At 38.1% G+C, this 24580-nt stretch overlaps 1 protein-coding gene across 2 annotated transcripts in view; it reads left to right on the top strand.

The window, feature by feature from the left end:
- The first annotated feature begins 2631 nt into the window (after positions 1–2631).
- Positions 2632–24580, top strand: part of DISP1 (dispatched RND transporter family member 1) — a 67756-nt gene continuing 45807 nt past the window's right edge. For both annotated transcript variants that reach the window (XM_031064542.1, XM_031064543.1), the window contains exon 1: positions 2632–2723. The gene's annotated coding sequence lies outside the window, so the exon portion shown is untranslated. The remainder of the gene's footprint in view (positions 2724–24580) is intronic.

Below are 24580 nucleotides of genomic sequence, written 5' to 3'. Positions count from 1 at the left end.
AAGATTCCAGAGGCAAAATTTTAACATGATTAAGCAGAGATTAGAGTTTCTTAAGCATTCTTTGTTCATGGAAAGTAGAGCAAATCAGCAGACTGTGAAATAGGAATTGGTCTGCCTTGAAGTTTTAAGCTGGGAGTAGGTGTGCTGGAATGACAGATTTCTGCCTCCTCCCTGACTTTTACTTTTTGAGACTTTGCGCTGCACTTCTTCAAAAAAAGGTCATGAGTAGGAACACAGTCCCCTGCTATTCCTGAGTGCTCTGAGTCTTCTCTGAGAGGAGAGTGAGTGGGGTGATAACTGCTTGCTGTCTTTCCATTACCTCATCCTCCCACCTCCTTGTTTTTCCAGTATAAGCCAGTGTTGCAGACACTACTTTTTTTTTTTCATCCTCCTACAGTGACCTGATGGGCTGATTGCATGTTTTAATGGTTTGGTACAAAAAGACTAATTCTTGTTTGTGCTGTGCTGTAAAATAAAACTGTGCACTTTGTGTTTCTGCTTAGTTTAGTGATTACAGGAGGAAGTGGTGTTTGTATTTGTCTTTTCATTTCTCAGAGCTGGATGAGTATCTTTGCAGAGCTCATTTCAAGAGATGTGAGGTGGCTTGTCATTCCCCCTTCTACTTGCATCTACTTTCTATCCCATCCAGCTCTGCTGCAGTCCATAAGAGCAGGTCCTGCCTAGGGAATGGAGCAGTTTCTCATATGCATTTCAGCTCTGTGAGTTTAATGGCAACAGCTGCTTCCATCTGTGTCCATGTGCAAGAAGAGATGTTCAGCTGAACAGGCAGCTTGCCTTTTTATTGTAGTGTGTATAATGCTCACATATGGTCTCAGTTTGCAAAGCTGCAGAATATGACAGATTTTTTATAAAACTCATTGAGCAAAATATGACTGTATGAGTGTGTATGTTCATCTTTAAAAACAAACAAACAAACTGCTTCAAAAAACCACCCCAGATCTCATAGTGGTAGTTTGAAGCTGTGACCTGTTTGGTCATCTATCCAAATGAATTTCTGTTATAAAAGGCAGATACATTATTTTTCTTTCTGTATTCCACTTTAAAAGTGAAATACTGTTTTCTGTCAAGGTCTCCAGAGAGGGAGCCAGGGCTTTTGGCCTGTATTCATTCCCAGTATTGACAGTGTACACAGGCTGTATTTGCGACTGGCAGATGTCATCACAGACAAAGTTTCTGTTCATTGAGTCTTTGCACCTCGATCTACAAAATATATTTTTGATGCAAATATATGTTTGGGCACTGGGATATATGGGAACTGTGGATTAAAAAAAGAAAAAAAAAAGAAACCAAACCAGTAAACTGAGAAGTAGAAATTCTATTTTAGGATAAAGACAAGTGAATTTTCACTTTTCCTTCTAAAAAATCTGGATATTGTGTAGCACATAGAAGTCTTTTGCTTAAACAGTGGGTAGTTGCCCTACTACTTGTGTTAGCTATTGCTTTGCAACATCAGCTAACTTGGAGCCCAGCAGCCAATTCTTTTCTCAAATACTGTGATTAAACACTTGTTTTACTTGTGCTTGCAGACAGAGGGGAAAGAATGGTGTAAGTCTTACTTCTCCACCAGACAGATTAATATACTGACAGTTTAGCTTTTGTGAAGAGGAGCTGTGACTTAGAAACCTTCGCACTAGTGAGTTCCAACAGGACAAGCTGAGGTGTGATGCTGCGTTAGGTCAGCAAGAGGGAAGACAGACTGGATCTTCAGTCCCCTGCAGTGTACACAGAAGGGCTGAAGAAGCATGGCATAACTAAAGTTTAAAAAGCACTTTAATTATGTTAAGGTATTTGGAGCCAACAGCTAAGTTCTGATGCTTCCAAAGAAGCTTTTGATACACACATAAGTAATGTTAGCTGAAAAAAATGGATAGCAGACCTGCTCAGATATTCTCTCAGTCTCTTCTTATGTTTCCTGTAGAGTACAAATTTTTTAAAAATTCATGTTTTATTCAAATGTTAGAAGTACCGGCTCCCTTTCTGCAGTACTGTGTGTTTCAGTGATCAGTATAGACATGTCCCACTTTGAAGTGGTCTGTATCTAATTACTTTGTTAAAATTCTAAGCAGAGCTGCACTTAAAAATTTACACTGAGATCCCCTCACAAGGCTGATCAGTTCAGACTGTTTACTTTCAATCCAGGTACAACTGCTATTTTCACTCTAAGAAAAATTTGATTTCTTAGAACAACTATGTAGAAAGTGTGAAGTGGCATGATATTCTGATAATGAGAAACTTTGTTCTGGTCTTTCTCATAATTATCCTTTGCAGAGATGTGATTTTCCTAAATAAGCACAAATACTTTGTACTAGTTAGTTTTCCATGTCAAATAAAGAATAGATAAACAAGAGATCATATTCCTGATGTTAATCAGGTATTAAGAGTATTAGAAATCTGCCATCAGTTGCACACCTTTTGATTGTTTCAATTACACAGATTTGATTACATTCTGGGTTTTGAGTAAGGTACTCTATATTCATGTTGTTGGCAAGATCAGCAAGACACTTCAGCCAAGGAATTACATTTCCTTGGAAAGCTAATTCATGTGGCTTTCCACACCCAGGACAAACTGCATCATAGAGGCCTTGACTGGAACATCCTTGGGAATCTTCTGCCCCAGTGATAATCTCTGAGGGATGTTGAAATAATATCAGGTCATTTTTGAAGGCAAGTCTGCTCCCTTCCCATCATTCCTGATGTTTCCAGTGAGTAAAACTTTTTATTCTCAGTTCTGAAATCAAGTTGTTTGTTCAATTTGCATGAGCAGTCAAAAAGTTGTCTGATAACTTTTTTTTTTTTATGGATGCTGCCTGAAGCTGAGTATCAACTAGCATGCTAGAGATCTTCCTCTCCTACTCCTAGTATCTAAGCTTTATAGTTATTTTCTGAACCATTTTGCGTGCATATATTCAGTGCTTTGGTATCTTTGTGAGTTCTCAATCCTTGTTTTCAGGTTAAGGCATTTAAAATTTTGTTTTTAATAGCTTTATAAATATTTAAATAGACACTTGTTGATAATTGTTTTGTTGGTAATGTCTAAACTCAAATATGGAGTGTAGATGTTGTCTGCTTTTACTGTGTTGTTTCAGACTTGAAAATTTTTGCTTGAAGATAGTATAGATGAAATAATAAATCCATACCAGTTACTTTGTGGAGAGAATGAGATTGTGATGACAATTTCTATTAAACTTGCTGTCAGAAACTTGCATTGTGGTCTAGAAGTCCCAAGATAACATAGTTTTGACAGGAAGTCATCATCCAGAAAATGCAGAAATCAGACAATCCAAAACAGGGGTCACTGGTGAAGCAGCGCAAAAAGGGGAAAAAAAGTCATTGTTAACCTTTTTGACAGAGGGGTATGCAGGGCAAATTTTAGGGAGTTGTACAGATACTGGGCTAGTAGTCATTGGACTCCCTGTGTAACGGCAGGATGAAACTTTGCCTATTGGCCAAACTTTGTTGGCTCAAAAAAATCTACAAAAATAAGTGTTGGAAAGCTGATGATGTCTCTAGCTACCAGTAGTTCCAAGACAGACAGCTGTTTTTCATAGTGTAAAATTTTCTGTCTTTTTTCAAGATTGACAGATGAGGAAATTGATGTGACTGTTACTTTCAGATAATGCAAATTATCCACGCATCTTATCATTGTGATTTCTCCAAGATAGTGTTTTCTTCCATAACCTGCATGATTTACAACCATTTTCTTGTCTGCTGCATTCCTACTGGTATGGATGTCACCAGCCAGTGCACATCTGTCCCATCTGTTGGGTGTTTCAGCTGACACTGTGCTGCTTCAATTTACAAAGCATCATCCCGATAGAAGAATATTTGTACCTAGCAGTTTCCAAAGTTAAAGGTAGCTGAAGGGCCAAGACAGGCAAGCTGCTGTTATCCACCTATTTAAATGGCAAATTTGGTTCATGGTACTGCTGATGGAGAGAACAAGGTACAAAAAAAGGAGTGGGGCCAAGAGCTGCTGTTGGGATTGGATGGAAATCAGTGAGTCCAAGGCAGGACATGCAGCTCTCCAAGCTCATGATGCAACAGTACAGGGAAAGCAAGAGATATCCTTTGTTCCATCTTCTTTGGAGGTTTAACTCCAAAGAAGATGGAACCAGTGTAGATAACTGGTAACTTGGATTATCAAACTTTTATGTGCCCATGTTTCTCTGGTCTGAGAGTTTATTAATAGGTTTGTTTCTCTTGACTTCTCTTCCTCCCTGCTTCCTGACATGAGTTGTATGAGGAGAAGGGAGAATCTGCTCTGACCCAAGAATTTCTAAACATCATCTTAAGCTTCTGTCAAGAGTGGGCAAAAGTTTCTGCCAACACAAACAAGATGATGAACTTGGATGCAGAACATTGCATGTGACAGCAGTCTTTGCAGCACATGGATGAAACAGTGAATCAGCAGTGCCCAGATAGCAGACAACAGCAGTCTTGTGGGATTTGTTAAAATTGCATGTCATGCGACAGGATTTATGACTTAAAATATCTCAGTTCATTAGGGCTGGTTCTAACGTGCAAAAAAACATGCAAAGGTTTGCATGGTCAAGTGGTCAATAAGTTCTACTTGTTAACCATTCTCAAGACAGTGAAATTTTATGTACAGCAGTTGAGACACAACCTCATTCCATATTCTGATTTATCTTTCTGTTCTGGAAATTAAGAACAATGTGTTTGGATGGATGTCTGTGCTCCCTCTGCCTCGTGATGCTTGTAACTTTTCAAGTAAAATTTGTGCTGCTTATAAGCAGTACAAGTAAAACAGATGTGGCTGGCTAAAGACCCTTAATTTCTCTGCCTACTTGGAATCCATTTTGGATTGCCTGGGATGTAGGAGGGGAAGTCAAATATTGCAAAACATTGTTTTAAGCTGTGACGGTCAATGCCTGATTATCTTAAGTTTCCAATGAGTGTATTGATTTAACCAGCAAAATCCTTCCACAAATACTAGTTTCTCAAACTGATAAAAAAGTTAACTCAGACTCTTACCTGTGACAGGCTGCTTTGGGGATTTTGGTCTCTTTTTTGATTTTAGGAAGGGAAGTAAGTTTTGGGGATTTTATTATTCTCTTAGGTTCCAACCTGATGATGACATGCATTCAGTCTCTTCTCTCATGTTACTCTTGTTCCCAGACAGATTCACCCCCTTCAAGTCCTTTCATTTTCTTCTCAGAAAGTTTGTCCAAAAGGCCAAAAGAACGGATTTTCACATGTGTAAGACTTCCAGATGTACTTCCAGCAATGCTAGGTGTTTAACCAAGGCCATCACATTAAAGACAAATTAAAATCCTGGTTTGCCATGAGTATTGTCATTTTTATTTGTCTGATCTCTACCAGTTTCTGCTTATTCTTGTGGCTATGAGCTGTCCTTTAGTGACTGTACCAGTTTGGGTTGTTCTCCTGCTGAGCTCCCATCACCAATTCACGGTCAATGTCTGAGCTTCTGGCTGGCAAGCTGTATTTTTGATATCCACCTTGATGTCTGTTTTGTGGGGAACTTCATTGAACCAGGTGCTCAGAATATGAGGTACTTGTGCACAAAGAGTGGCTTGGGCCAAAATCCTCTAAGTACCTAAACATGGTGTAGTGAAAACATGTCTGTAGCTAAAATTGTATAATTCCTTCCTTGACAAGGATCTGTTTGAATCATATTCCACTTTAGTTCTGTTGATATTTAGGATTTTTTTGTGTGTCAAAACAGTTCAATTCAACTTCAAACTCTCATTGTTCAGATTGTTTCTACCTGCCTGAGACCTATATACAGAATTCCAGATACATTGGGGTTGGGAGGGACCTCTGGAGATCACCAGTCCAATCCCCTGCCAAGGGTCATGTGGAGCAGGTGACACAGGAATGTGTCTAGGTGGGGCTTGAATGTCTCCAGAGAGGGAGACTCCATGACCTCCCTAGGCAGCTGTTCCAGTGCTATTGTGTTAAATATTTGAAGAAGGAACACTTTCTATGACACTTTAAGGCAATGTTCTATTTTATTTTGTACTGAAAGATCAAGAGAATTTGCTTATATTGTCAGTAATAATATTGATAAATAAGTTCTGACATTTATTTTTTCAGTGGTAAATGCACTATATGCTTTAAAAAGCTGTTTCAGAATCATGTAGTGGAAAACTGCTGAAGACTTATCGATTGCCTTTTGGTTTTTTTTTTTTTGTAACTTTGCTGTTGGAAACACAAAACACATAGGTGGCCAAATAGCATTCCAGCACGACCTGCTAGCAGGCAGGAGGATTTCTGCTTCAGATCTGCAGTTCATTAAAGAGTTGTAAGCAGAAATGCTGGAAAAGTTTCCTGTGGGAATGTGACGGGAGATTTCTGATAACCTCAAGGCTGCCTTCCAAATGATCTTATTAATTCTGGGAGTAATCTGGGGAAAAGCAGTAGGGTTTCTTTGACTTTTGCCCTCCAAGGTTGCCATTTTTTCAGCTCAGAGCAGCTATTAGTAACAATAGCTCTTGAAGTGTGATTTAAGAGGCCCCAGGAAGCGTGTTCCTGTTTTTCTTTACGGTACTCATACAACTGACAACTCCTCTTCCTTTAGCCCCTAATTCAGTGCGCTGCTGTTCCTGGAAACCTGTTTGGAATGTTCTAATGAAGTTCTTCACTTGTCTAAAGTACATCAAATGCAACACATGAGCCTGATTTCCAGCAGAGACTTGAGTCTGTGTGCAGTCAACTGCTTCTCAGGAGTCACTCTCATGGCTGCATATGGAAGGATGGGGTTGCTTTGTGCAGGCTCTGGGAAGTTCATGATTTTAATTTTGCTGTATTAGGAACGTGCTGTTACAGTTGTCAGCTCACTTGTGTTCAGTCCAGAACCAGAAAGTGACTTCTTTCTTGCTTTTATTGAGGAGCATCAATGGAAATTTAGATTATAGGACATATGGACCTAGAATGTCATGGTCTGCATTGATGATTGGAAGAAAGGGCAATAAGTGTTTCCATCTCTTTTTGTGAACATGTTCTCTTTTTTATGTAGCTTGAGGTTAGATTTTTTTTTCAGATTCCCTTATTTTCATCATCATTAAAATATTCTATTGGAGAGTAACACAAAGAGCTGATTAAAATTGCTTTTTCTCCTTATGCAGCAGCTTTCAGTGTGTTATCATCCCAACTAAAACTGGGCTGCTTCTTTCTAGGTGCCTTTTCTTCTCCTGTTCCTTTTTGCCTTTGCTCTCCAGAGTTGACATCATACGTTCTGCATTGCAGAGGGCAAGATTCCTGAGACTAGCACACTATTTGGAAAGGATTGTATCTGTGGTCTGTTGTCTGGATGTTATTTATTATGTATGCAGAACTGTTAACTCTCTCTCTAAACATTTCCCATTTTAAGACTGTTCCTTTCCATGCAGATTCACCTTGACTGCTCTTTAAAAGTGGTTTTCCATCTGAAAATAGGACTCTTACCTTGCTAGTCAGCATTAGCAATTGTATTTATTTGCTGCATATCTATGTAACTTCAATGCTATTATAGTTTCCAGTTCAGCTAGCTGTCTTACCTCTCTGCTTTTAATTCAGTTTTGGGGAAAGCATACCTTTTAAGTCAGATAAAAGGGAAAGGCAGAGTAAAGATTATTAAAAAGTTTGGTCCAATCCTCAGTAGTGTTCAACGTTTGGTTACTGCAGTTGGGAGACTATGAAAAGTTTAGCTTTGTTTTCAGCCTAAAATTTTCTCATAATTACTGGTTTTGAAGCCAGCAGCTGTGTTACTTAATGCATGAAACCCTAACTGTTCAGCTATGAGTTTTAAATGGGAGAGGTAAACAGTTGTTTATTTTTTTAATGACTTCTAAGGCAACCGTTACACCTATTAAAAAAAAGGTTAAGAAAAATACGTGCCTACAATTTGTGAATATCCACTGTTATTTTCTGAAGTTCTATTTAAGGGTTTAAAGTCCTAGCATGGTTTTTAATATTTTCTAAAGCTAGGAGCTTCTATGATAAGTAACTATTGCTTGTTCAGTGGTCTTTTGAGAATTTAAAGTAGTTGCCTGGCTTGATGTGAAATTGTTGAAATGTAACTGTATTGTAACCTACCAGTTAAGTTAAAACCCTTTAGAAAGGGTTTTCTGAAGTATTTTTTTGAAGTCAGTCTGTAAAAACAAAGTCATTTTAATGAAGACATTGAATATTACAGTTTCTCCCTAGTCTCATGAATAAAACTTCAGATTTTGTTTTGCAGCTCTTCCCTTAGGGGTTAAATACCTTGGAAATAATCTTACTCTAAATTGGAGAACTCAAGGAATGCCTAATAAAGGAGCATTATGGTGACTGGCACTTGAGTGTTTTGTGAGATGCAAGTGCAGAGTACAGGTCACTGCAATTATTAAAAGGTGAAAATGTTTAATGGGGTCTGTGGAACCTGTGTGCCCACAGCAGCTCCTTGGTTATTTGTTCAAACTGTCCTGCACATCTAAACTGCTTGCAGTGATGAGTGGTATTTATGCAGACAGGTATTCTACACAGGGAGATTGCCTGCAGGACAGAGGCAGGTTTCTTCTTCTCTATCTAGACTGCTGCTTCTAGAAATTATTCATCAAAGCTTCTGATTCCTCTGATTTACAAGGCTTTGTAATTAGGGAAATGCAGGACAAGAGGAGATAAAAACAGAAGAAGGAGATGAGAAAGAAGCAGAGGTCCATGTAAAGTGAGGAGGAATGGTGCAGTACCAGGAGTATAAGGAGAGATTGTTCTTGATAGACTGGTGGAACTGTATGAAGTGGGTTTGGCAATAACAGCCATTCCTTTGAAATATTTTTGTCCTGTTTTTTAAAAAATGATGACTTGATTTTTTTCCTGCCTTAGGCTGAAAAGCAGATTGGGACAACCTCTGTTTTCTTCCCTCCTTTTTTGATTTGCCCATGTTTTCTGAGTCCAGTATTGAGAAACTGTAGCTCCCCACTGTGCAAGAACCACTTTTATTTCAAGTTTCTTTATATTCCTCTGTCGATTACTACGCACTTGTATGGATTCTTAAGGAGTTTTGTAATATGTGGAAACAATGATTTCATTTAGATTCTTATCCCCCAAGTTTTCAGCATCCATAAGGGGGCAAGATCCAACTTTATCAGACGGAATAGACACAAAGAAATGTTTACTTTGATAGCAAAGGAGGCTCAGTGCTCACAAAGATTTTCTGGAAGGATATTCTTTAGTTAGAGTGCATAATTTGACAACTTCAAAATAAAGAATACTATAATATATTGATACATTTATTCACATTTATTCGGAGCTTCAGCTAAAATGACACAATCAATGGTTTTAGCAAGTTTTAAACAGTCTTCTGTGTATCCTTAGCAACAGATTTCTGTTAAATAGGAGGATATAACTCGGTGTGTACTTACAAAAATAGGAAAACTGCTTTTGTCTCAGGTGACTCTGTAGTATCTTACATGTTTATATCTCCATTACATTTACTGTAGTATGACTTTCTAGACTATGGGGTTGATTTGATAAATAAACAGTATATGGAGCATTTCTCTTGTAGGTCACTTTGCTGAATGTGTAATGCCAGCAAAGACCAAGCTGACTTCCCTCTTTGATATCAAGGACTCAGTTGCTCCTATGGAGACTAGGCATAAAAATGCATTTTTCTTTTTCATGTTGTTTATGCTTGCATTTTTTTAGTACTGCCATCACATTTTTGATTAAGCTTTTATTGAATCCTTATCTATAATGACAGTTTAACTTTTCAGAAGATAAATTGAAGTGACATACAGAAAACTAATTTTTCAGTAGTGCTAAACATTTCCAGCTTTAGATGGAGTTTATCCATATTTACACTTCATGAAAAATGTACATCTGCAGTTCTCTAAGGAATGTTTCCTAATACCTTTAATGTTTATCATTTTACATAGAGAAGATATACATAATCCCTCTGTGTTAGAAAGACACTTCAGTTTAAATTTATTAAAGATTACTTTCCCCTGTCAGGAGCAAAGTGTCCCCTAAATCCAGTTCCCTCCCATGAAAGCGTGAGAATTTCTGCACTGCTTGGGGTCTGTGCAAATCATCTGCGCTACAAAAGAGCCCTGGCTTCTTCTATTTTAGGAATCTGGGAAGGGTAAATATTTAGAAGTGCTGGTGTAACAACAGTAGAAGGAAATTAAAGTGTACGATCCAGTGCTGAGACACATTTGGCTTAAGCCTTGGATGAAAAAAAACATAAACTTTTTGGTAAATTGGCTGTTCTGTGTAGAATAAAACACCCAGTTTTGAAAATATGTCCTTTTTGTTCTTGTTTAGGTTTTTTGTTGGTTTTTTTTTTTTTTTGGTCAGACCACAGTGTGTTGTTGTTCAGTGCCTTTCTGACAGGTTGCAGAAGCTAATATTTCACTGAGCAAATAATAGCACTGTTAAGGGAATGAGGCTCTTTATGGAAGACAGCTGCTGGTATGAGAACTTCTTGAATATAAAGCTCAGGGGCTATAGGTTGAATGAATATGCGAAGTAAACTGAAATTAAGGCCATGGCATAGAAATTGATTTCATTATAGGAACTCTGGTGTTTAGGTTGCAAAGTAATTTGCTCTATAAAAGATTTTTTGTAGAATCTCTTAGAGAGTTTTCAGCATTTGTTGTTTACAACAGCTGTTCAGTATTGAGCAGATAGATTAATCTGTTCTCTGCATAGCAAGAAAAATGTATTCTTTATCTTGATAAATTCAATTGAGCTTGAGTAACTCTTTGGATATTAAAACCAGTTTTCCTGGTGTGTTTCACTTATCTTTGGGAGATTTTTGGCACCATGTTCGAATACCTAAATGTGTCCAAAGACTGAAGTCTGTTTCTGCCAGAATTTGCTGTGTGACTTATAAGCCTATATAAAGACCATTATAGTAACTTATGCTGATACTTGGCTTGTGTTTAAGCAAGACAACTCCAAATAATCCTTTAACTTAATTTTGAGCTGTGTTTTTCAGAAAGTTACTATATAGAGTTGGCTGGATAAAGAGAACTGTACTTTTGGAAAGAACTTAAGTATTTTGAAATTGGATTTATATTTTTCATCCAATTTAAAAGCTAAAACAAAAAAAATTCTGAATTTCATTGTAGAAGGAAATAGAGTTTAACCTCCACAGATAGGAGACTGCTTGGGTAGCTTTATCTGATGCCTCAGGGCTATTAGCTCTCACTCGACTTGCTTCAGGTTGTATGGGTCTTCAGAAAAGGTAGGTTTCTAGTCAGTTCTGTTGGAAAGTTGTCAAGGTTTACTATCACTGTTGTGTTTTAATAATATTTTTTTCATGTCCCTTCCTATAATTTTGATTTTTACAGTTTCCACGTTGCAGAAAATTCAGCACAGCCCCTGACAGAGTTTGTTGAATTTTAGATCACTGAATGTCTGAAGGCTAGGAGAAGTTGCTCTGCAAGAGGACCTAGACTCCTGAAATACAATATAAAATAATATTTGGAGATAGTTTAGACCAGTCCAAGACTTCAGTGCCTCAGTTTCCTTGCAGACTTTCTCAACATTTTGGTTGCCTACTTTAATTAATACTGTTACCTCTAAGTTTCTTCAGCAGGAAAAGAAACACTTTAGTATTTAAATGCTTGTCCTTTCTTGGCTTATTCTTACTGAGAGCATTTTGCAAATTCTGAATACTGATAGTATTTTGCAAATTCTGAATTAGAACAATTCAAAGAAATTCTTATTCCTGGCAGGTCATTTGCCCAGCCTAGACACTGGATAAGGTATTTTTTTTCAATTTAGTCACCCAGTGCCAGGAGGAAGTGGAACAGTACAGTCTTACTCTCACCACAAAGATACAGAGACTAGTGCAGCACAGAGCATGTTTGCCTTCCTTGTTCAGGATCAGGTATGTCCTATACAAAAGGTGATATTGAATCTTAGAGTTGATTAATCAAGCTCTTTTTCCAGCCTTTTGCATCTTTATCTGTTCTGGGTATGTCTAGTTGTTCCATGAGATATATTAGCTATTAAAACAAAATCCCTTACAGTAGTAAGCAGAAGAAAGGAATTACAAAGAGAACTGAATTCATAGTAAACTGAATTTAGACCAAGAAAATCTATGGTAAGTTAGTCTCTTAATTGCAAATTAGTATCAGTCTGCTTCAAATTCAAGGTCTCTGGCAACTGTGGAATTTTGGTAATAGTTCCACGGAACTCTTGACCAGGGTCAATGGGATTCTATGATCTTTGCGTAATAGTGTTCCACTGGTAAAATAAATCACCACAGAGCACATTTTAAATCTATTTAAGGCTTGTGAGACCATAAGAACTCTATTAGATTTCTGTTTAATACTAATGAACAGGGCTCAGTTGTGAAGGGTGACCCTCATTTGGTATAAGACTTACCAGGACCATTTCATGGGGTGTTCCATTTCTTCCCCAGTAATTCAGTTATAACCCCATTTTACCTATCAATTCCTTATGAACCAGTAGAATTCAAAGTGTTTGTTTTGCACTGTGTAAAAACATGCATTTCAAAATGGATTTGGCTAGGTTGGAATGACATTACTTCTGGGAGTTCTTGAAGTAACCTCTGGCAAAGTAGATCAGAAGTTGGGAGGGACAGCGGGGATGAAGGCTCTCATTGCTTGTGGGAGGAATGGAGAGCTTGGTGTAAGCAAATATGACATCCAGTCCCTCTGTGGTCCTAGCAGCCAGGCAAACTGGGTGTGCTGGGGAGCACACCTGTGCCCAGTGCTGCTCCTGCCAGCACCCCAGTGTCCCAGTACCACACCAATGTCTGCACATGCCCTGCAAAGCTGGGATATAATTGCTGGGCAGGTGTGAGATAACCCTGAGAAAGGGAAGACTTGGATTTAATGCTGAAATCCAGGTGAAGGATTTCAAGCTGAAGTTTCTCACCAAGTAGTGGCCTCTTCACTCCTCAGCTGTTTACTGGATTGGGATGAAGGGCATCCTTTGTACTCCGAGGAATGCAAAATTCACGGGACCAGAGCAACAGAGAGCACTAGTAAGAGAAACAGGACTTTATAATCTGGTGGTGAGGTCACTTCCTTAGAAGGGGAAAACACAGGCTGGACTTTGAGGACTCTGTATGTACTTTACATGGAACAGTATACAGAGTTTATGAACTGTCTTAGAAGATTAAGCATAACTAAGTGTAACCTATAAAGCGGTGAATTGAACAATTTCTGTCTAAGGTGCTTCATCAATAATTGAGCAAAACTTCAAAATGGTGGTAATAAACAGAATGAAAGGTTTTTGTACATGTGATTTCTTTTTGTTTTTTTCAGATTCTTAATATTGCAGAATTGATTCATTTCATAATAGAATTATACGTGGTGAAAGCTTTTTTTAATCCTATTTTAAGCCTATGTATAATCTTATTTTAAATGTGCTAATCAAGCTATGGTTTGTGTACTTGCCAGAAAAATTATTCTTGATTTGTGTTATAGTTCAAAGAGAAATAAGCTTATTTAAAATCAATAGAAATTCTACATCCACATCTGTGGGTATAAAATGTTGATGTAATAGTGGTGCATGTCAAAACTCTTCTATTTCTCAGTTTATAACTTCAAAGTGAAGAAACGAAAATGTATTGTACTACAATGCATGACTAGATTAGGGTATTAAAGCAGGTTATTTATTATGTTTACCTCTAATTTAGTTCTTTCAAAAACTCAGTTGTTATTAGCTAAATTTACAGTGGCAGTTTTAGGTTTCTAGGAAGCTCCAGTGATCTCTGTAAAGAGGTAATTCAGTGAACCTGTCACTAATAATTTCATTCTGCAGCTAATAGTAACAGATTTAATCCAGAAATTATGAACTGGGCCACCCTTTCCTGAGGGAAATATTTCTTTCCACCTTTAAATATAAGGAGGAGTGAGCATAGGAAATAAAACAGAACCTGTTCTTTTATTTTTGCAGTCATGAGGCTTTTGTGAAGTACTGTGCAGAATCAGTAATGTGCAGCAGAGTTTTCCTTGAATTACCTCCTTCTGAAGGTTTCACTGCTGCCATTTTAATGGAATACAGCTTTATCTGCTGTCACTCACATGTTTACCTGAAAACTAGCTCCTGATGGCTATGGAGTCTTTGGGGTGTGTTCTGTGCACAAGAAGCCTGACTGCTCTCAGTCATACTCTGACTGATAATCTGAAGAGCATCAGTGCTCCTGCCTAGTGTTTACAGTGGCCATGCAAGGAGCTTAATACTGCAGCACTTGAGAGGAAAATCATAGCAGATGATGATGTTGTTGAACTGTTGACTTCTTTTTTCTGAAAGAAAAAGTGCAGTCATTCAACAAGGAACCTGGGAAAATGCCCATCAGTGCCTTTACCAATTGTACCCCACTATGTTTTAGTATTGAATTCAAATGCTAATCACTGACTTGTTTTCCATCTTGTCCTAATGAAAGAAAGTCCTGTATGTAGGGAACTGGAATTGCAGTTTTTCAGTGTTTGAACACAGCCCTTTGTTTCTGCTTTGTTATTTTGTGAGTATTCAAAACTAGTTCAGCAGTAACCTTTTGTACAGAAAAATTAGAGGCAGAGATTGTGCCTCATGCTTATCCCTATGATTTGCATTTCTACCTTTTAGTTATATTCTATGTACTGCATGCTTTTTCTTCAGCATTTTTTAAAAGTTTCTCTTTAGTCCTGTAAAGGCTATTGCTTTTGCAGTTTGTACTCTAATATACACATTATATGCCCGGGTTCTCCTAAGTGAACCTAAATCATCAGTGCCACTGAAAGAAATGCATCGCCCCCATCTGGTTATCCTTGCCTGCTGTAGCACCCATCCTTATGCCAGCAAACAAGCTTGTGCAAGTATGTGGGGAGTTGAATTTAGAAAATTTATTGGGATTAAAACTAATCTCTGAAGAGGAAGTGTGCGGGTGAACATGATTGAGCACATGTTTGCGTGATAGGCACTTCCCTCTTAAAATTGCCACCTAGCTCTGAAATTCTTTGTCCTCTGACCCTGGGTAAGCATTCCAGGTTCCTTTCTCTCCCTTCTTCCCAGCCCCCTTCCCCTTGATATGTGTGAGCAGTTTGCTCTCACCCCTGGTTTATAATGTGTAACCAAGGAGCTCAGGGTCACTCAGTGTGCACAGAGTGTTGGTCCTGCCTGGCAGCTGACACTCAGCTGTACTGGAAAGGTGGAAGGAACACTGTCTGGTATTACAGTCTCTACTAATGCCTAGCAATAAATCTGTGTGCCTTTGAGTACTGTGACCAGATCCATGTGATAGGTTTTCTTTGTCCGCTGTGATGAAAAACATGGATGTGTCATACGAGTAGGAACAAGTCATGCAAATCCCAAAGGGATGGTTCCCTCAAGGTTAGATTATTTTTGGCTTTGTTTCCAAAGCAAACTCTTTGAGAAAGATTTTTTTGCTGGTAGATTTATACTTAACTTGTTTTGGAAAGGGCATATGCAAAGATTAATATCTTCTGACAAATGGAGCAACCTTACTGAGGCTGGTATTTTTTTTTTATAGCTGGGCTGTGAGCTCTTGCTGGGAAGGTCAGTATATTTTGCATGCATTGTTCTTTAAAATGATATCTGCTGGTGATTGTTAAATCTGTAGACTAAAGAAGGCTGTTCTGTGAAGTAAGATTTAAAATTATAAAAAGAATAAAAAGAATATTTAGATTTTAATATCTGAATACTTGCTATAAAGGTTCAATGGCTTGGTAGTAAACAGATTTCTCAGGTTCATTCAAATTGCCAGTGCCCATGCCCTGGGACAAGTGCATGGTGCAATTGAGGGAGCTGGAAGGGAGGGAATTGCAAAGGGACCAAACTTCCCTTGGAGGCATGGAATGGCTGTGCAGCTGCTGCTGCATAGGGCTGCCAGGAATCTTCAACAGCTGCTGTTTCCTCGTCTCCATGTCTGATATGGAGGTGCTTTGTTGGTGTTAACTTTGTACAGCTCTGGTACTGCTGGCATATACCCAGGCACTTCTCTTTGACAGGATATAAAAAAAACAAAACAACTGCACAGTTGTAGTCTCTAATGACCAACACTGAGCAGTGTTCTCTCAATTCTCATAGCCTGGCTTCCTTTGCAGACTGCTATCAGTCTTGCTGCTTTTGAGTCCTGATCCTCAAATCCTGGGTATGGAAACATACTCTACTCCTAAATACATTTCAGCAGCTGATCCTCTTTAGATTCCTTAATTCTTGTGTGAAGAGAGTTAATCTGATACTAGAGTTCATACAACCATTACAGAACCAAATCCTATTACAATGAAATTCCTAGAAACTGAGCATGTGTAGCCTGTATAGGAATTCGATAAAATGGTAAAATCAGTATTGTCTAAATTTCTACATACATCACAGAATATATAAAGTAATCTAGTCCAAGTCTTCTCTTGAATTCCATCTTTAAGTAGGTATCCAGCTGTATTTATTGAATGTAAATCTCAAGAGGTACCCTTAAGCTTGAAAACCACTCAAGTACCTCACTTTAGATATTTTGGTCAATACTGGGTCATCTTCTGCATAAAAATCTGGTCTGTTAAATGGACCTCATGCAGAGAAGCAATTTATCTGGGTTTGTATTACAACTGTAATGCAATGTTTCTGTGCCATGTGCTTTTCTAAAAGATTTTTTGAGTCAAGCATTGATCAGGAAGGTTTGCAATTGCAGTTTTGTACTGACAACACAAGTTTTGTACTGTACAGTCAGAACTGCGTGGCTCCAGGGAACCTGTGCACAGTAGAAAATGCCAGATCAGTTTTTTGAGAAGACTCCTCACAACCCTTAGGCATAATACAAAAGGAATAGAGATAGCATAGAAAAATCCGTAGGGGAATGTTACGTAGGTGTTTTGTAGTTTAGACTTGTCTCGTGGTTTTTCCCATAGATAGCAGGTGAAATGGAAGCATATCAAACTTGGTGAAGAGTTTTGGAAATTATGTTACTTGCATGATTGTCAATAACTGTATTTTAGTCTAAGTAGTGTGAAATCAGAGGCTTCTGTAGAAATCTGACATCTCCTTCTAAAGCCATGGAGGCTGAGGCTCTGAACAGTCTGGTTCTTGATTTATCTGAATGTATGAAGAATTCCCAGGCTCACATCTGTTTGCTAAGAGACAGCCAGAAAAGACTGACTTCACATTGCAGGGGCTGTGTTTGGGTAAGCCTGTGGCAGGCAAGCAGCCTGGTGGGCAAACATTGAGGTTGTGCTCAAATACCATTTTCTCCTGCCTTGTCTGCCAGGCCTTTGTTAGTGTGTCAATAAAGCCCACTTCAAACAAAAGGTCCTCTCTGGGCTCTAGCAATGCTTGTTTACTCCAAACACTTAGATCTCTTTTTTTCTGGGGGAAAAAAATATTAGCTCTGTTGCTTATTCCACTTTCCTGGTGAAGAAAGGTGAAGGCGTGATGTTGGTTGAGCACAAAAGGAGGGGGAGCTCTTTCATATATTGTTTGAAGGTTTAGGCAGCTAATTTTGAAAATCTTTAGAACAAAAAAACTGGTAGGGATTTCCTCTCCCATTAGTTTTACTAAGCCAAGGGAGCTAGGCTAAGCTGAAGGCAATAAGCTGAATCTGCAATAGGTACAAGAAATGTTTTAGAAATGTTTCAGAATTGCCACTGTTACCTAGTTTACTCTTAAATGAATAGCAAGAACTTTCTACTTAGCTAAGTGAATGAATAGCAAAATGAATAGTTTTCTGATATCTGCAACATAAAAGTTTATTTTGCCCACAGCTGTTAATATTGCATAAGCATTATATGGCAATACTTATGCAGTTGTGTTCAATATGGATTTTACCTTTTCTGTTTCCCTAAATTAATTTCAAAATAGTTGTCCCTATCTTAAAAATAATTTATATCTTTTGAAAAATCCCATACATTGCAAGACTTTGCTGTTTCCTGAACTAAGAATATGAATCTGAAAAAAGTGACATTTCCTTTGCTTCCCTAACTGAAGTGGAAATAGTGGTACTTATGGTTTCTGGACTGTTGCTATATGAATTTCTCCAAATGATGGGAGAAATACAGTTCTTTATTACTTCTTTGATTACAGACAAGTTAATGTGGTGGTTATTAAAACAGTGTTAGTAAAATACATTTCTCCTGTCTTGGAAAAAACATTACACTGCAATAGTCGCTTTCACTGCCATCAGGCTAGTGGTTGTAATTTCAGTGCTGGTGTTGTACAAGTGGTAGAATTACTGCTTTTTATGTCACTTGTTTATTTTAGACTCAGATAAAGCATTTTGTTAGTTTTTCCCCCTGGTCAGTCTGGACTATTTTACAAGTGACATTATACATGTGTGCACGTACATAAGATACATTTACGTTTACTTACTTCATAGTGGTAAAGGTACACCTGTGAGAAAGGAATGTGAATGAGAAAATATAACCATGTGTAAACATGTTTATGCAGCTGCATTTTAGTGTAATTTATTATTGGAGCACTCTGTTTAGAGAATGAAACTTTTACAGCTGAAGACAAGCTGTAAAAGTTCCTTCAAAATACTGTAAGCTATAGATAAATCAAAAGTACAGATATTCTATTCTGCTTCCAGATTTATTTGTTTTTTTAACAAGTTTTCTTTGTATTAGTATTTGAAAACTATTTGAGATGCTAATAAAACTGTCTTATAAATTTTCCATATTAAAGCTTTTTTGTAGAGTATTAAATCTAATGTTTTCTTCTGGTTTTCATGGTTAATACACAACTTTCAGGGTTTTTTTTAGTAATATAAATAGTTTCATCCAATGTGGGGAATTTTAAAACTTAATAGCTTTTCAAGGCTTTTTGTGTGATGTGGGACTTGAGTTACTGTGGAACCTCAGATATGCATTTCAGTTCAGAGTATATGTCATTTGGAAACATGGGAAATAAAAGGTTTATGTCTGTTAGATGTCCACAAAAAAAAAAAGTCATTAAATCCATATTAGTATTTCTGTTCTGTAAGTAGATAAAACAAGACAGTCTTATATGTCGTAAAACTCAGCCTTCACATTTAAAATCTCATAATCTCAATGAAAAAAAGTTAGGGAAATGCTGACAGTGACTTTTTTCAGTTGGGAGAAGTGGCAAGGCTGTAAAATGTCATTATCATACTTGGAGAGCTTTTTTAAAAAATCAATAAAGGCCAAAAATCAATAAAGGAAATAGTTTAGAATCAGGCTCTGTTTTGTGGGGGTCCCAATTGTCAGTTTCTCTGGGTCTGGATTGAAGGCACTTGAGACGGTAGTTCATATTCGGACTCAAGTGTTTATTATTTCTTATCAGTAAAACAGTCTCATTACTGTGAGTTCGGCAGCTTTTCATTAGAAGGCACAAAATGGCCAACTATCTCTTGTTACAAGGTCTTTTAAGACTAAACTATCCAATTAAGAACTGACACCTAGATTATTTTCCCTTTTAACCCAATAACTGATCCCAAAGAGGCCGCAATGCGGACTTTTCTGCCCAATTAGAAAATGCCACCCAAACCCAAGAAGAAGGAAGAGGAAGCCTGAAGAAGAAACGCAGGACGACACCCTGTGCCCTCCATCTTGCTTCCATCCACAACATACTAAAAATCCCAAAACCTAAATTTCTCACCAAGTGATACACCTACACTACTCTGTATAATCTATTTCACACTTTTGTGGATTCTAGTCTGTCATGAAGTCTAGGAAACTTTCTCCGTGAATGAGGGTCGAAGTCAGTGCTCCTTAGGGGGTCAGGGCACCCCAGAGCAGATAGAGAAATATTCCCAGTGCCTTGAGTTTCCACAGTATTTGTTTGCAGATTCATACTGAACTAACTTTTTCATTACACTAGGGACTGAGAGGACATTGTTCTAGGCACTTTGTGAATAATGACAGACACTCTTTGCCCCAGAAATTTCTTTCTGTGCTTTGACTTTCAGTGTTATTTAAGCTGATGTGGCCTTAAATGTCCAGTTTCCAGCATATCAAAAAGAATAAATTGGTATCTGGTTTATTGAATGTAGTGTGTGGAGTTTAAATTTCCCAAATCCAAGCCAGATGTCTTTTGCATAGCTTAACCCCAAATAACCAAAACAAACAAACAAACCAAAGCCCAAAAAACAACCACAAGGAATAGAGCATGAACAGTGAGCATGTCTGAACTTTTCCCCTGTCACTAGTGCTGGAGAAAGGCTGCTTTGCAAGGTTTAAAGATTTCTCAGCCTGTAAACTCACTTAATTCTCAGCCTTTCTCCAGGTTATCAATTATGAAAGATTTCGTGATAAAGTCTGGATGAGTGGAAGCTGGAGAAGGACAGTCAATGTACTTCATGCCCTCTATTGATCAGACAATATTTCATCTGTGTGGAGGCAGCAGTCTGTTAGTAGGGGAGTCTGTAAGTGTACTTAAGGCTTCTGCCATAGGTATATGATGATACTAAACCAGTTTTGCTTATAGTATGACCTGTAATTATAAGAAGGTCTGTCTTGTACACTTCAAGGGGAAGAAAAAACTGTATAGAAGAATACCAGTGTAAGAGGATGCAGATTTTAATACCTTGACTTTCAGTCACTGCATTTTCTTCTGTATCTCAAATAAATAAACCTACAGATTAAAGTGCCAGATTTTCATTGCTGGCTACTTTTGTTTTTATATTTTGCAGTATTTTGTTTCTTCTTTGGATAGATAACAGAGGTTGTCAATTAACTCCAATGTTCAGAGGCTTCCAAATGCCAATTTTGAGAGTTTCTGACTTCATTTCCTTATGGACACAGGCATTCTCTTTTCAGGTTCAGTTTATGCTTAGGAGCAGACAGCTCACATTGACATGGCTGCAGTCTCAAGTCACTTTGTGTCTGTGTCTCATATTTCTGGACCCAAGAGCGCATGGGAACACCATGTAGGCTCTTGAATCTCTGCAGGCTGTCAGGTGTGAGGCTCAGTAGCAGTCTAGACCTTGTAATCTCTGATGGATCAAGCTGACTCAGCCCAATTCTCAGTGCCGTGCTGGTGTGTCCTAAGTGCTGCTAGAATCCGGAAGTTCCTGGTCTGTGCCCTGTGTGCCTCTGAGTAAGATTCTGCTACGTTCGTATTACCTCAAGTGTTGCACAAAAATATACTTCAGTATGAAAAGTAGTAAATGAATGGTTGGTTCCTACCAACCAATATTTTTCCTGCTATGTTGTTTATTTTAAAAGGCGTTTGGTAAATGTGCCTACTGTGAGTACTGTGCTATGGCATCTAAAAGGCAACAGAGACTTTTGCATCCAAGAAATAAAAAAACCCACCAGCCAGGAAATTCTGGAGGTGGATAGGAATTGTAATAAAAATTCAATGTAGCTGTAATAAAATATGTGCAGAGTACATGTGCCACGTGCAGAACTCATTTTGTCATTTTAACCTCTAATTGGTTCTTTTATTCTGTATACTCTTATTCTCCCCAGTTCATTAGCAATTCATCAGAATTTCTACAGCACCTCTTGTGCCTTCTGTCTGGCTTTCAAAGATTTTGGAAGCCTCTGTGCTTTTTTCCTGAGCACTTGCTGAGTCCTTCATCACCCATTTGTCCCCAGAACACCCAAGACTTCCACTGGCTCTCTTATTAACATGCAGTGTTCAAAGTCTTTCAGCGTCTTCTGGATCTCTCTTTGGAAGAGTGACACTGTGACAAGAAGAACCTGTAATTAATGTCATATTAAGCTCAGAGAGGCAGGTGAGGGCATCCAGCCAGGAAAAGGTTCAAGGTGTAGCTGCACTTCCTGTGGTGGAAGTGTAGCAGCTTAGTCATGGCTCTTGATCATGGGCAGACAGAGGTCAGAGAAGTGGCTGGCACTCAGTGGCATTGCCTGATGTCTTCAGTCTAGGAGAGGCTATGGAAGGGTCATGGCCAAGTACTGCAGCTCTTTGTATCTTGTTTGAAGAGAGAAAACTTCATGCATTACAACACTGTGTCCTGCTTTGTAAATACAAGCTTCAGTTTTTTAGGCTCATTTTCTTGCACAGACTACAGCTCCTTTGAGTCTCTACCATGGTTATCTTCATTATCTTTTTCTGAAGTATTGCATACATAAATCTGGGAACTGTATTAGTATTTTTACTACTACTTGATTTTATTCATTAAGTATACTGTGAAAAATGTTATTTTAAAATCTCAATTAAAAAACCACAACTTGTGATAGAAAAATAGTTATCATAAGAGATGCTTTCTCTAAGTTAAAGAGTTTTTCTTTGCCTGTACAGTCAAAGTACTTGTAAAATGTATTGGCAGATCCGTATACCTATGGACAGAACTTCCTGATACATTGAGGATCATTTTGAATTAAACCAAAGCTGAATTAGTAGTGCAGATGTTCTCCAGATTCCCTGCATAGATGCATTTCCAGGCAGTGAATAGCACAGTTTATAGGATAAACTCATTTATCCTCTCGAGGCTTCCACAGATCAAATCTGACATTCCTGGTCTGCCTTGAATCACTCTAAGTTCTTCCATTCTTTTTCACTGAACCTGCATTCCATATGCTGTAGGGCTTAGTTGTATTTTTTAATCACTTGCAAATAAAGAAGTCAGCATTTGTCTGCTATTGCTGGAGATGAATGGTGGGATAAGTAGCAACATTAGAAGTGATGCAGAAGGGGGATGTTAAAGGGTGGATGATGGAAATGTCCAAACCAGGAATATGTTGGGGGGACCCAGGGCAACCAAGGCTCTGCAGGGCCTAAGTGTAGCATGGGCAAAAGGTTTTTCAGCACTTAGTGTTGAGTTTGTTTTTCAGATACTGTAAGGGCAATAATCTACTACAAGGCTGTAATTCTAATGTATGATACACTATTTAAATCCCATTTGGCCAAATACTTTTATTAAGCATATCTCTGAACATACATTATACATTTGTTTTACTGTCACCCTTGGGAACAAAGTATCTGCATTAAATTTATGTGCTTAGAAACTAACACTATTTTCTGCAGTACATATAATCTTAAGAGTCTTAATAGACTGTAATCCTTTAGATTTATATAGTCCCTTTCCTCCTCGATATAAAAGCGGTGAGCAAATATTATGTCCCTCTTGTCATTTCTTTGAGGTGATTAGCAAACACAAGGGACACAGTATCTGCAGTGAACTGATACACAATAATACTGACACATTTCAGAAATACTTGTATTAGTAGATATGTTTTTCAAAAATACATGGAGTTGTGTGACTTTGGAAAAATAACTTTGAGATTATTCTTCTGGTGCTTCTAGGCTATATTATGTGTTTCAGATATTCAGAAAGTGAATACTGTATTGACATCCTACTTTCATTTTGAATTATGGTTGAGTTACCTGCTTTGTAGTAGTGCTGTTTTGCTTAATAAATAGATTTGAGCAAAATACATTTCTGACATAGAATCTGTCCTCGATCGTTAACGCTGAATGGTTCTACCTTGGATAGAAAGCAAGTTTTCTGTTAGAGAATCCATTAATGTTAAAAAAATTATGTTCTAGATAGGATACTGATGTTGTGGGGGAGGTGGAGATGGCAGCTGATGGCAGTGAAATTTCCCAGTTTAAGCTCAGTGAGAAAGTCAAGGAAGACAGGTTTAACAAAAAAAGTTTCCCCTTAGAAGTGGGGAAGCAGCACAGTTTTTCACCACCTGTTAAAGACCAGATCCAATTAGCAGGAAAAGCTGCCTTGTGTGATACAAGCTGACTTGTATCACAATTGGAATGCATAATTCTAAGGTCACACTAAGGGGAATTGTGCTTCAGTCTTTCCTTTGGTGAAATCTTTTGCTTTACAAAGAGTAAAGGTGTTTATAGATGAGCAATTAATTTTGCTCCAACTAGTTCAACGTGACCCTGAAATCAGAACTCCCATATTTCAATAGAGAGTAAGGAGAGCACTTCTAAAAGCCAGTCAGATGCCTGTGAATTGTGATCTACTTTGGATTTACAGAGACTGATTCACAAGATCTTCCCCAGGAAGATACCAGTTCTGAGTTTTGTATCTGAGATACCCAGAGCTAAGGAAAAACCAGGAGTCAGCTCCCAAAACACAAGGCTTGCGAGCCTATGGGCTTTTGTAGTTAGTTTGAACGTAATATCCTAGCAAACCACAGACTGAGACCTGTTTGTTGCACTTCCTCTGGTAGGATTTTAAGTTCCTCATAGAACACCTCTGCTAAGTGAGCGAGTACCATGTTCCCCACCTTAATACCTAGAACTGATGTTTTAACTATCTCCAGACTTTGGTAATCTCTATTTTTTCATTTTGAGTTGTGAACCATGAAATTTTCAGTTTTTTGCAGTAATAGTCTGTAATAATTATGTCTGTATTTATAAAGTCTTATAAAGAAGTGTGATCTGAGATGTATGTGGAGATGAACTGCAGGTTCTCAAGTACTCCTCTATGGATGAAGCTTTTTTAGGTACAAATATCGTAAAATCTGGTGGGCTGAAGGCCCTTAAATCCCCGTAGGTATTCTGTTGCTGGAGACCTGTTGGGGATTTGTAGCCACTCACCAATATTTGGCCTGACAACTAAAGGATGAAGTAAGAGCTTGGTGCTTGGGGGAAAAAAGCCCTTGCTAGGAGCTAATGAACCCTGAAGTGAGTTTGAAAGGCACTCCAAATGAGTCCCAGAGCTGTTTTCAGTCTCCCGCCTTCCTCGGCTCTTTCC

Source organism: Geospiza fortis, unplaced genomic scaffold, assembly GCF_000277835.1.
Source record: "Geospiza fortis unplaced genomic scaffold, GeoFor_1.0 scaffold258, whole genome shotgun sequence".
NCBI classification, from domain to species: domain Eukaryota; kingdom Metazoa; phylum Chordata; class Aves; order Passeriformes; family Thraupidae; genus Geospiza; species Geospiza fortis.
Note: the sequence above shows the minus strand (reverse complement) of the source record. Positions and strands in the feature narration are given on the sequence as shown.